A 12,784-nucleotide genomic window follows, 5' to 3' on the forward strand; every position below is an offset into this window, starting at 1 on the left:
TTCCATTGGCTTTGATAAAAAAACATTTGTGCAAAAACAATTGTATATTTCATTCGAAAAATTATTTGTAAATATTTTACTGGTTATAACTACACATATTAGTTTACTTTGAACACCATAGAATTTCCCTTCTATTCACTATTTACACTGCTCATATTAGTTACTTTTGTACTCAAACAGTCTCTGTTTGTCGAAGGTCAAAGGTCTAAACCTAATAGTGACTACAATAAAAAGCTGAGTTTGCTTTCTCGTGGTAGACCTACTGAAAAAGTGAATAAAACAGAAAAGACCCTTTTACTCTAATCATCTTGCATAGTTAGTGGTCACTATTAACTATTTCTAAATCAAATGTAAACATAAGAAATATATACACTTTGCAGATATTAGGTGTGCACCTTTAATTGTTTGTATGTGTTTATTTATCAGACGTCCTGGTGCTGTAAGTGCATTGTTTAGTCATTTCTTTACTCCTAGTCTCTCCTCAGCTGTTTCTGGTTTCTTACCGCTTATGACGTTTCAGGCAGATGCTGAAAGAAGAGAGAGGGGCTTCCCCAGGGTTCTTTGAATAGTGTAAGGATGGAAAGTCCTTCAGGGTCAGTGTAAGGCATGAGAATGAAAATATCTCCACAACTTGTCTGCAGCTTGCACCCCTCCTGTGTGTGATTAGAACAATTCACTGTCTACATGTAACAGGGCTCCCCCGAGAATCTGTAATTATTTACTATACTTTGTAGTAACCGCAGATCTGTACGTTATATCTTAGAGAGTACATACATATCCCGCTGTTCTTATGCCAATCTAAACTTTGGCCAAACAGACTGCACCAAGAAGGGCCAATCCCCGTGTGTACATTTACTGACACCTATATGAAAAATGTATTTATGTAAAAATATGCATGCAGGTTTTTATCCATACATTTCAGTCATTAATTAAAAATATCACGATGTGAGGTTTCTTTTGTATTTTTAGGTCTTGTGTTAGCCAAAACCTTTTGATGTTACTAAAATATGCATAATGTATTACATATAGGGGCTTTCAGCCACCCCTTTTCATCCATTGGTCTGTTGTTGTGTCACTCATATTTTGCCTCCACCCACTGCAGCATGTAGCAGGGGCAGAGGGTCAGCCCACTAAAGCCACTGGTTAACTTCACTTTGAGAGACTGCATTCTGCTCACTCTCAAGGAGCACATCCACACAAGCTGGTTCCCTTCGGTGCCAGTGGTTTAGTTTTTCTTTATAATTAGTTTGTTGTTGCCTTTGTGGTCAGAGCTGGATGTGATAGCGGGACGCCTTTTCTTGGTTTCTGCTATTTCACAGCATACAAGATTGGGTCAATTTGAAACGATTCTGTATTCATTTAGCCTCTTTTTACTTCATTTATTTTTCTTCTTTCTTTTTTTCTCCTTCTATTCCTGTCTTCTTTCATGCTGTGTCTTTCTCTCTTTCCTTCTATCTTTTTATCTTTTCTTCTAGTCATTTCTTTCTTAACGTCTCCCTCTTTCTCTCTCTTTCATCCATCTGAGGTCGATAAAATGAGTACCATTGAGTTGGGTACCAATAATCATCTGTTATTCAGCTCCAAGATACGTCCGGGTGACAGTGAGCTTTACAAATACACGTTATGTTATGTTATGTTTCTTTTACTTTTTCTTTCTTTCACCTTTTTCTTTCCATTTTTCTGTCTTTTTTTCTCTCATTCTTTCTTTCTTTCTCTTTCCTTCGTTCTTCCTTTCTCTTGCCTTTTATCTTTGCCTTCTTTCATCTCTTCTTTCATTGCTTCCATCGATCTTTCTTTATCTCTCCTTCTCTCTTTCTTTATCTTTCCTTCTCTTTCTCTTCCTTGTAATTCTTTCTTTCTTTCTTTCTTTCTTTCTTTCTTTCTTTCTTTCTTTCTTTCTTTCTTCTCACCTTCCTTGTTTCCTTCTCTTTCTTTCATTCTCTCTTTCCTTCTCTCTTTCTTTCCTTCTCTCTCTCTTTCTTTCCTTCTCTCCTTCTTTCTTTCCTTTTTTCTTGCCTTCTGCCAGAACCCCTTTCAGAGGGCCATTGGGCCCATAGGGGGTACTGTGCTCAACCGTGGAGGTTGAGGCCTTCTACTTCTGGTGTCCCGGGGCCGTATCTACTATGGGTCCTGAGCAACTGGGCCAGGGACCTCTTCTTCACTTGACTCCCAGGGGTAGCTGTGGTTGAGTCCTCACAGCTCCCTCGGGGGGGATGTAGATACAGGTCAGTGAACACGACTCATAATTCAAGGAGCAAACAGTATGAGCAATAAATCAATCTCCAGTCCAATACTCACTTTTATAGAAAAATTAAGTATTTTATTGCTAACGCTACACATACAAAGGTATATGACATTCGGAAGCAATGACTAAAGCCCGCTTGAGGTCCGGGCTCGAGTAGTTGTCAGGCAGATCCCTGTCCCCCCCGCATTCTTGTAAACTGTTTAGGGTTATTCCCCGTTTACTCATGCCTGCAGCCAGGTAATGCAAGCTATTAGGTTGCACTCAACAGTTTTACCTTTGATTCTTGAGGAATTAGTCAAAAGTGTCCATGGTGCCGCAGGACCGTTAGCAAAAAACACAGTTGATGGACAGAATGTAGAACAATGTCATACATTCACCCTAGTACAAGGATCTGGGCCTAAATCCATCGTTTTTTTGCACTCCACACCACCCTGGGTTAGACACTGGCTATATGCAAATCAGCTCTGACCCTGTGCCTCACTCATGGGAACAGTCCAGTCCGAACTACCAAGCCATGTCTTTCCCAGACCGGAATCAAGCATCCAAGGACCGGTTTCTGGCTATCAGCCTTCATCAGCCTGGATAGCTTGACTCCAGTGGTGAGGAGAGCCTGGGACTCACGTCTGACATCCCCAGCCCACTCGGGGTGAAATTGCAAAAAACACAGTTGATGGACAGAATGTAGAACAATGTCATACATTCACCCCAGTACAAGGATCTGGGCCTAAATCCATCGTTTTTTTGCACTCCACCCCACCCTGGGTTAGACACTGGCTATATGCAAATCAGCTCTGACCCTGTGCCTCATGGGAACAGTCCAGTCCGAACTACCAAGCCATGTCTTTCCCAGACCGGAATCAAGCATCCAAGGACCGGTTTCTGGCTATCAGCCTTCATCAGCCTGGATAGCTTGACTCCAGTGGTGCGGAGAGCCTGGGACTCACGTCTGAGCATCCCCAGCCCACTCGGGGTGAAATTGCAAAAAACACAGTTGATGGACAGAATGTAGAACAATGTCATACATTCACACCAGTACAAGGATCTGGGCCTAAATCCATCGTTTTTTTGCACTCCACACCACCCTGGGTTAGCCACTGGCTATATGCAAATCAGCTCTGACCCTGTGCCTCATGGGAACAGTCCAGTCCGAACTACCAAGCCATGTCTTTCCCAGACCGGAATCAAGCATCCAAGGACCGGTTTCTGGCTATCAGCCTTCATCAGCCTGGATAGCTTGACTCCAGTGGTGCGGAGAGCCTGGGACTCACGTCTGAGCACCCCCAGCACACTCGGGGTAAAAATTGCAAAAAACACAGTTGATAGACAGAATGTAGAACAATGTCATGCATTCACCCCAGTTCAAGGATCTGGGCCTAAATCCATCGTTTTTTAAACGATGTGTTTTTTGCAATTTTTACCCCGAGTGTGCTGGGGATGCTCAGACGTGAGTCCCAGGCTCTCCACACCACTGGAGTCAAGCTATCCAGGCTGATGAAGGCTGATAGCCAGAAACCGGTCCTTGGATGCTTGATTCCGGTCTGGGAAAGACATGGCTTGGTAGTTCGGACTGGACTGTTCCCCTGAGGCACAGGGTCAGAGCTGATTTGCATATAGCCAGTGTCTAACCCAGGGTGGTGTGGAGTGCAAAAAAACGATGGATTTAGGCCCAGATCCTTGTACTGGGGTGAATGTATGACATTGTTCTACATTCTGTCGATCAACTGTGTTTTTTGCAGGACCGTTCACATCATTTCCCCCAGGGCCACAAGGGCCCAGTTCCAGTCTTACCTGCTCTGGCGGTATGGAATGCTCCATGGAGCAGCGAGTGCCCTCTCCTGGGAGCTCAAGAGTCCGCATACTGTATGACGAAAACGTGCTGCTCGCGGTGTACGTAGCAGAACCTAGCAACGCAGTCTCTCTCTGTCACGCAGCGCTGCCAATTCTTTCCAGTGATCAGATCTGCTCCCGCTTGGCAGACACTGCACTTCTTCCTAGCAGGGGAGAGGGGGCTGGCGTGGTCCTCTGGCTCCCAACCAGGTCATCAATAAGGGTATGAAGTCCTCAGCAGTGGCTTGATGATCCTCGGGGAATCCGTCAGGTTAGATCAGTGTGTCGGCTAGACCCACTGGTCACAGCTGTATTGATTAGGTCGAGACAATGACCCGGACCCTTGGCCAAAATGATACCAACAGTTCTGCGTTACTCACTATCTGGGCGCAGACTCTCCTTATGAAAGTGAAAGTGAATTTTCTTTATTGTTTAGTTAATTAAAACCAGAACAATGTTCCAAAACAAAAATGCACTGTACTGTTAAAGCAAACGGACATATAGACATGTTAAAACTTATAATTTCCTCCTTTTCTTTAAACATTCTATTTGAAAGGTTAAAATTGATATGAACGGGCGATACACCACCTTTTTTGTTCAATACATTAAAACTAATTGGTAATTTCTATTTACCTTATTATTGTTGTTAAAGGGCACACAGTGACCACTGAGCGACTATGTGACCAATTTCATTGTGTCATTACTTTCTGATAACAGATTAAAATTTGTATTAAGTGGCAAATGAGTTGCGGATCATTTGAGTCAAGGCCTTTTAATATGGCAGTTCTACAGGGGCGGATGCCTCTTTCATTGAACTGTCTCCTCAATAGATGACGGCGATGAGAAACTAAGGCTGGGCAAATACATATTAGATGTATAAAATCCTGTGATGATGACCCACAGAGAATGCATGCTTTTGAACCCTGATACTTCCAGCTGGGCTGGTCTGGTTGGAGGCAACTTTCCCATATGTAACTCTAAAAACTTGTTTTTTAAGTAAGGGGAAAAGGGAAGACCAAGATATGGCACAGGTTTTGTGTAGGAATGCAATACCATCCAAGGGTGGACTCGTCGACTTAACATTGCTTTATCTTCTAGTAGCAAGTGCATATCTACCGCATTTTGCATGATAAGCTGAAATGAGGCTAGAGGTAATTTCTAGTGTTTGATTGCTTTGCATTATATTATAATTTTGACCAGAAGTTATGTTGTGTTTTTTTTGTCTTCCCAAATTTGTTTTTTTATATTTTTTCTTTAATTGACATACTTACTTCCATGTATTGGAGGATGGGCTTTGTTGGCGTGTCAACCTAACTGCCCTTCTTAATTGTTCCTTAGAGTTCGGGCAGTTTGACTCTTCTTATGAGATCGACCTCACTACGGCGGCCCCACCTAGCGTAAGGAGTCACCGATTTCAGCAGTCACAAGTCTGGCACTTCTGGCCCTAATCAGTTCAACGGTGACTACTATGGGCAAACGTTGTGACCACGGAGGTGTGACCTGGTGCATAGTGCTTCTGATACGGCTCAGAACAATGCATCCTTCTTGGCATACTGACGTTGCAGAGGCGATACTCCACATGGGCCATGCCCCGAGGGGTGCAAAGCTTCACACCTCGCTCAGGGAATGCACGTGCACGCTCCCCGCTGGACCTCACTCCCTCCAACGCTCTCCTCATCCTGACACGGCACACTGGTCTTGGCAAGCAGGCAGACGATGGTGCTCCAGGGGAGGTGATCTCTCCTCACCCAGCATGGAGACTAGCAGGCCATGGCCTCTAGTCCTGCTCAGACGTCTTGCAGAGCTTCCCCTCTCGCACAGCCCGCTGCTTGGCTGAAGACCAGTTTTTGGTGACTCAAACCTCCCCTTCTTATGGTCCTTTTCCAGACACCAAATATGATTTAGAGTCTGAGTCTTTGTAGTTTTATGTTGGGGTTCTGCTTCTTTTGAAGTGCACACCTCTCTTTTTTTTCTTTCTTCTTGACACATGTCTATCACAGCAGGCAAGACTTTGAAGGTGATTGTCCCACAACACCACTCGTGGGAGTGACCAGAGTTCACACCTGGATGTGAGCGACAGTGATATGTGCATCTAAAGATTAATCCCAGACCCCAGCCCTCCTCTTTATGATTCCCTTTTCAGCCCCAACTCTCTTCCTGGGAGGAGTCCAGGCCCCTTCCGTCTCATCTCTCACTGGATCAAAGAGCATCTTTTGAAGTGTAAATGGAGTCGCTTCCTTTCCCTTCTGTGTGTGTCTCACCCACCTCACAGGAATGCAGCAATACACACATCTGTCTGGGGGATTCCTCTCCTCGTGTCTTCTCCAGACAGGCCTGCACTTCCAAAATGGAACCCAACGTCCTCCATATAATGTACCACTTCAGGCACACTTACTTAGTGTACATTCACAGCTCAATTACTGCCCAGCATTAGTACCTCCATGCATTGTACCACTACACGTACACATACATTCAGTACACACACTCCGTCTGCGCGCACCTGCTCAGCACTGCAGCTTTTCTATATTTAACAAGGGTGTGCTATTTACAAACATACACACACCGGCAGCACACATACTTATCGCAAGGAGGGGGAGTGGAAAGGAAGCTCTCTAAGGGTTTAACACTGACCTAAAAAATATTTATAGGATAACTCCCTGCAGGCAAGTATAAGAAATAAACTGAGCACAGACCGTATTTGAGATCAAACTAATAGCTCAATACTAACCTTAATAATCAAGAAACCTTGAGTAGCGAAAGCAAAGTTTTGTTTTTTAATTTCCGAGAAATTCATTTCATAGGCCAACACGTGTTTCACGACACCTGTCACTTCTTCAGGGCCAAAATATTAACATTACAAAATGCAATATTTAATTCTATGGTTGTGGATAAGATATTTAATGTGAAGTGATGATCAGAATGAAGATTCCCCTGAGTATTGAACAGTATATTCATGCATATCAAAAACTCATATAAGGAGCGCAGAGGAATTTCACTTCACTCATGTTACGACGGCCGTATGTAATGGTAACGGGGGGGTCTGTGAACCAGCCCCTCGTTACCATTGCATATGGCCATAGTACCATGAGTGAAGTGAAATTCCTCAGTCCTCCTTATTTAAGTTTTCGTGAAACACGTGTTGGCCTCTAAAATAAAGTTCTCAAAAACTAAATTAAAAAATATTTCCTTCTTTCTCTACTCAAGATTTCTTGATTATTAAGATTTGTATTGAACAAATAGACTGAGCTCAAATACAGTCTGTGTTCAGTTTGCTGCCAGCACACACACTCACCATGTGCGCGCTGCACAGCACTTCATGTATTGCACTTCCTGCACGCACCCCTACAACCAGTACAAGCTTTCACACCGCGCACACTGCGCAGCAATACATCTTTCTTGTCATGTCGTGTATTCCTCACAGGCATGCATACACTCAACACATGCACTAATCTCACGTGTCCTACACAGTACTGTTTATGCCTGTAAAGTACCCTTCCCAGGCACACATACAACAAACGCAGTCACATTCCTGCGCCGGGCAGAACTCCACATCTACCTGATTTAGGCAAAGGATGAGTTAAGCACACAGCAGCAGAACTTTTAAAAAGGTGAGAGAGCCGGGAGGGGGGTGCTACTCCTATCCATCTTGCCATACCGAGTCCTCCTATTGTTTTCGTACTTCACTGAAGTGGCCCAACGATGTATACACTGTATTCTTGCCTGACTACTACTGCCTATTGCCTGGTATTTGTTAATATGTTCTCTTTGTCACAAAGTTAATAAAAGAGATTTAAACAAAAAGGTGAGTGAGCCTGTAGGCCTCACTCCAGAGACACAAAAGGACCTGTTGACTACTACCGATCACTACTCTATGCTGCCACCACTGTGCTTGTGCTGCTTTACTCCTCGTGAAGGTGGTAACCTTCCACCACTTTGAGGGCAGCATTTTGGGCGCCCCTTCCAGCCCAACAAGAACGCAATCCATGAGACAGTCCTATATCATGGTGCACACGCATGATCCGTGTTTGTCTATGACACAAAAATCAGCATTAGGAATCCAGACAACAGTGCAGTTGTGCACTCAGTGCACAGGTACACGGTTTACCATGCAGAGGACTTTTCCGACCCGCACCTACCTTTCTTTCTTTCTTTCTTTCTTTCTTTCTTTCTTTCTTTTCTTTTCGAAAGAGGCTGGCAGCCAATGTCAGGCTGATTGATTTTTTTTATGGAACCAATCTTTTTATTAAGAGAGTCAGAGTCAAGGAACACAGCTTTTCGACTGCAACCACTGGCCGGCAGTGTTTGCTTCGCTTGTGCTTACACAGCTGTACGCCTAAAACCCGGAGGCCGGTAGGTGTGTGTTCTGTATTAATTCTTGCTTAATCTGCATTGATACCTCCAACTGTTAATAGAAAAGACAAAACATTAAGAAACAGCCCTCCCCCCACCCCTATCCCCCGATACCGCACCAGTCATCTTCCCTCCACCCCCCCAGAATCAAAGTGGTAGAAAGGGGACCTGCTTGCCTTCTCATGGCCTCAGCTTATGCAGTCAGTTAGACAGTGTCTTGTGGCAACAGGCAAAGGTTTTGTAAGAATTTGGGACAGGTGATCTCCCTCAGCTCCTTAGGTAGCAAGCGTAGGGAAGGGGCCCATAACTCGGCGTAGGTCTCTCCCTTGTGGTCAGCAACCAGGGACAGTCGTTCCATGGCCAAAGCCAGCCATAATTTCTGCAGCCAAGCACGAATTCAGGAGCAGTCGGCGACCCCAATTATGCAAGGATCACTTGTCGAGCTACTAATAGGGCCAATGCGATCTCTCTGCCCCTCAATGAAAGGAGGGTAAAGGTCAAAGGGTTCAGTAGACTCAGAAGAGTGTACGCTGGGAATCTAGGGAGGGATGTGTTAAAAGCCTTGTCAATATTGTCTAGCACCTCAGCCCAGTAGTGCTGCAATTTGGGGTAATGCCATAACAGGTGTACCAACGTCCCAGGCATCCCGCATCCCGCCAACATAGTTCCGATTTGTTTTTATCCCAGCGGTGTATTCACGCGGGCGTATAGTACCAATATATGATATTAGCCTGTACGCGGATTCCATACCTGCCATATTATGTGCTGAGTGGTGTGCCTGAAATTGTATGTCTTCCCACTTCTTAGAACTTGGGGTCTCTGGTTGGCAGAGGTAGGTACCTTTGACCAAATAGAGACCCTTGCTTCTAAGTCAGGGAAAGGGGATTACACTCCTGGATAAGCTTGGCAAGGGCAGACGGGCTTATTTTAGAGGCAGTGTGTAAAACATCTGTGAACACATACAGTAATACAGTGAAAACACTACAGACGAACACCACACAGGTTTTATAAAAATAAGTATTCTTTATATAGAATTAACACAAGACCACAAACGACAAAAATCCACAATACTGTAATCAAAAATAATACTTCAAGATGGTAGAAATGTCTCAAAAATAGGTTATTCACTTAAAAACAGTCTTTAGCAACAGATAACCCCACCTGGAGTTAGCGCGACATCGAGGTCAAAGAAACCCCAAAGTATGGCGCCGACTGCGAGATGCGCGGTGTCGGGCCGGGAGTCAAAACAGATCCACAAAGAACAGTACCTTGTAAAAGTGAAAACAAAAACAGCTCACGACGCCGGGGATATGCAACGGCGTTGGCGCTGTGCGGCATCGGTTCTTTGCTTCGGGGGAGGCAATGCGTTGGATCCTCGATGCTTGCGCAAAGCAGGGAATGCGCCTGTTCTTTACCGGAGAGGAGGTGACGTCACAATGGAGCCAAAACCACAGTTCCGTACGATGTCGATGAATTCTTAACCACACACGTCAAGACTCGGCTCCGCAATGATGTTGGCTTCAGAGTCAATGAGGCACAGAAGCAGGCATCGGGCCTACGTCGCAAGTCTTATGACTGGATACGATGTCGCTTGCTGGCGTCGATGTGGCACGGCGGCCGGTATCGGGTCTACGTTGCAAGTTGGAGCAGCTCTCACGGCTTTGGTGCAGATTACGGCGTCGCTCGCCAGCGCGGTGTTGAAAATTCTTTCTGTAGCAGATAGAACAGCAAGTTCCAGCTGTAGGCAAAGAGAAGGAGTGAAATCTTTTGTATCCATGAGACTTCAGACAGGAGGCAAGCTCAAATTCAAGCCCTTGGAGAGATATTGTGCAAGAGGATGAAAGTTCTTTAAAAGTTCCTCCTCCTTTCCTTGGCAATAAAGAAACCACTGCAGGCCAACCCAGCAAAACAGCACACTGGCAAAGGGGCAGTCCAAAACTCCTGCAGCTTCCTTGGTTCTTCTCCTTGGCAAAGGTTTGTCTTGTTTTCCCAGAAGTGATCTAAAGTCTTGCGGTCTTGTCACCAATATTTAAACTAGCAAATCCTTTGTCTATGTAGGCAAAGAATGTCTGTACCTAGTCCAAACCAGTTCTGGGTGCATTCTGCGAGTGCACACCTTCTTCCTTTGTCAGTGTGGGCCAGGGTCATCAGACGCACCCCAGGAGATGGAGCCAGCATTTTGGAAGGTAGGCACATCCCTATTCAGGCGCCGGTGCAACTCCTCCCACCACTCCTCAGGCAGATAGGTCTATTCAGCCTAGTGCTGACTCACCCTGTCTCCTGGAGCCCTCCAAGCCCCTCTCACCCACAAACCAGACATGCAATACACAACCTAGAAGAACTTTCTAAAAGTGGTATTTTCAAACACAGTATGTTAAAACCAACTCCACTAAAAGATGTATTTTATCATTCTGAGTTCAGGCATACTAAACTCAAATTTCTACCATGTTCCCTGGGTCAGTTAGGATTTTAAGATGTTGTAATCAAACTGCCCATTCTGGCCTATGTGGACAGTAGCCTTGCAATAGTGAACAACGAAATAGGCTATAATTCACTATCAGGTCATGCCACACACAGCAGGGCATGACCTACCTTTTACATACAATGCACCCTGCCCTAAGGCCTATCTTAGGGGTGTCTGATATGTAAAAAAGGGAAGGGTTAGGGACTGGCAAGTGGGTGCCCTTGCCAAGTCGACATGGCAGTCCCAAACTGCACACAGGCTCTACAATGGCAGGCCTAAGTTACACTTCACACGCTGCTTCTGTGGGTGGCCCAATCAGTGCTGCAAGCCCACCAGCAGCACTTAATTGACAGGCCCTGGGTACACATGGTGCACTATACTAATGTCTGACAAGTAAATCAAATGATCGAATCATTGAGTCACCAACAAATACATTAATTTAACATATGGATCACTTGCACTGTGGCACTGAATAGTAGTGGCACAGTGCCCAAAGCATCTAAACCAGCAAACCATATCAAAAACAGAGGAGGCAATCAGTGAAACATGGAAGGGAGACTCACGCCAAGGGTACAAGGTCTTACACCACTCTTTGTCAGAAAGTGCCCTACCCAATTCCGCCTCCCACCTTAATTTCCCATTCATTTGCATCCCCGTGTTGCCTGGAGAAAGCATTGAGTATAATTCAGAAATGAGTCATCGGTCCCCTGTTTAGCAAACAAGCCATTTCTCAAATGTGGAAAGCGGTCGTGATGGCCCTTCCAGGCCGGAGGGCAGTGCACCCGGTGTGTCAGTTGTTGGTAGGGAAATTCGTCAGATGGACAAAGGTCATAATCCCACTCAGCTGATCGAATGGGATTAGACCTTTTGAGTCGGAAAGGGAGCCAATCCTTTTGCAGCCTGCCTCCCTCCATCTTTGAAAAATTGCTGAGTCACGCCCTGGAGGAAACTCCGGGTTGTCAACAATCGAGGTCATTGGCGATGGAAAGGTGGTGCATCCCCTCTTGTCCGCAACTGCATCCCAGACCTTCATGGTTGAAGATGTCACTGGGAGGAATATAGACCCCACGCCCTGTGCTTACGAGGGAGTCATATCTCCCACCGGATGTTTACCCCTGACACAGATTGGTCTATGACGTTCCACTGCTTTTCAGAGAGGGGCCAGTTCCCTTCAACAAAGTATTTGAGGCACAATGCCTGAAAATATCGAGGGATCATTGGAAGATCTGTCCCTCCACTACTCTTAAGCAGCGCCAGTTGGGTCAGCCCCCATACAAATGTAATAATTAGCATCTGCAATTGACTCAGCGCTTTAGGTAGTGGCGCCATGGGAAGTGTTTGAAAAATATAGAGAATGCGAGGCAGGACCATCATTTTAGCAGCAGCAATTCTTCCGAACCATGCCAGCCAGAGTCGAGTCCAACTGTTTACAGCTTTTGTGGTTTGATCGAGAAGGGTAGCATAATTTAGGGTCACAGTTCTAACTATATTAGGGGCCAGGCGAATTCCCAGGAGATCTCCTGTTGCTTCCATTGAAACGGAAAATGATGGTGGATGCTTTCCACTATATCAGTTGGGATCGATAGATTTAGTACTTGTTATTTAGTAAAGTTGACTTTAAAGCCAGCGGCATCACCAAATCTATTGAGTTCGGTGATAATTGCTGGCAGGGTAGTCTGAGGCTTGGTAAGCGATAGTATAACATCATCAGCATATAGGCTGACCTATGGATGTCTTTCCCAAACTTGATTCCCTCTATCTGAGGATCATTCCTCAGGCATTGCACGAAAGGCTCTATATACAGAGCAAACAATAGGGGGGGGGGGGGGCAGAGGGCACCCTTGCCTCGTCCCCCGGGTGATCAGGAAAGTGGTGGAGGTAGCTCCACTCACACAGAT

General features: G+C 45.4%; 1 long non-coding RNA gene across 1 annotated transcript in view; it reads left to right on the forward strand.

The window, feature by feature from the left end:
- Positions 1-12,784, forward strand: part of LOC144754161 (uncharacterized) — a 638,643-nt gene that overhangs the window by 545,812 nt on the left and 80,047 nt on the right. The window lies entirely within an intron of this gene.

This window comes from Lissotriton helveticus, chromosome 5_1 (genome assembly GCF_964261635.1).
Source record: "Lissotriton helveticus chromosome 5_1, aLisHel1.1, whole genome shotgun sequence".
Classification (NCBI taxonomy): Eukaryota; Metazoa; Chordata; class Amphibia; order Caudata; family Salamandridae; genus Lissotriton; species Lissotriton helveticus.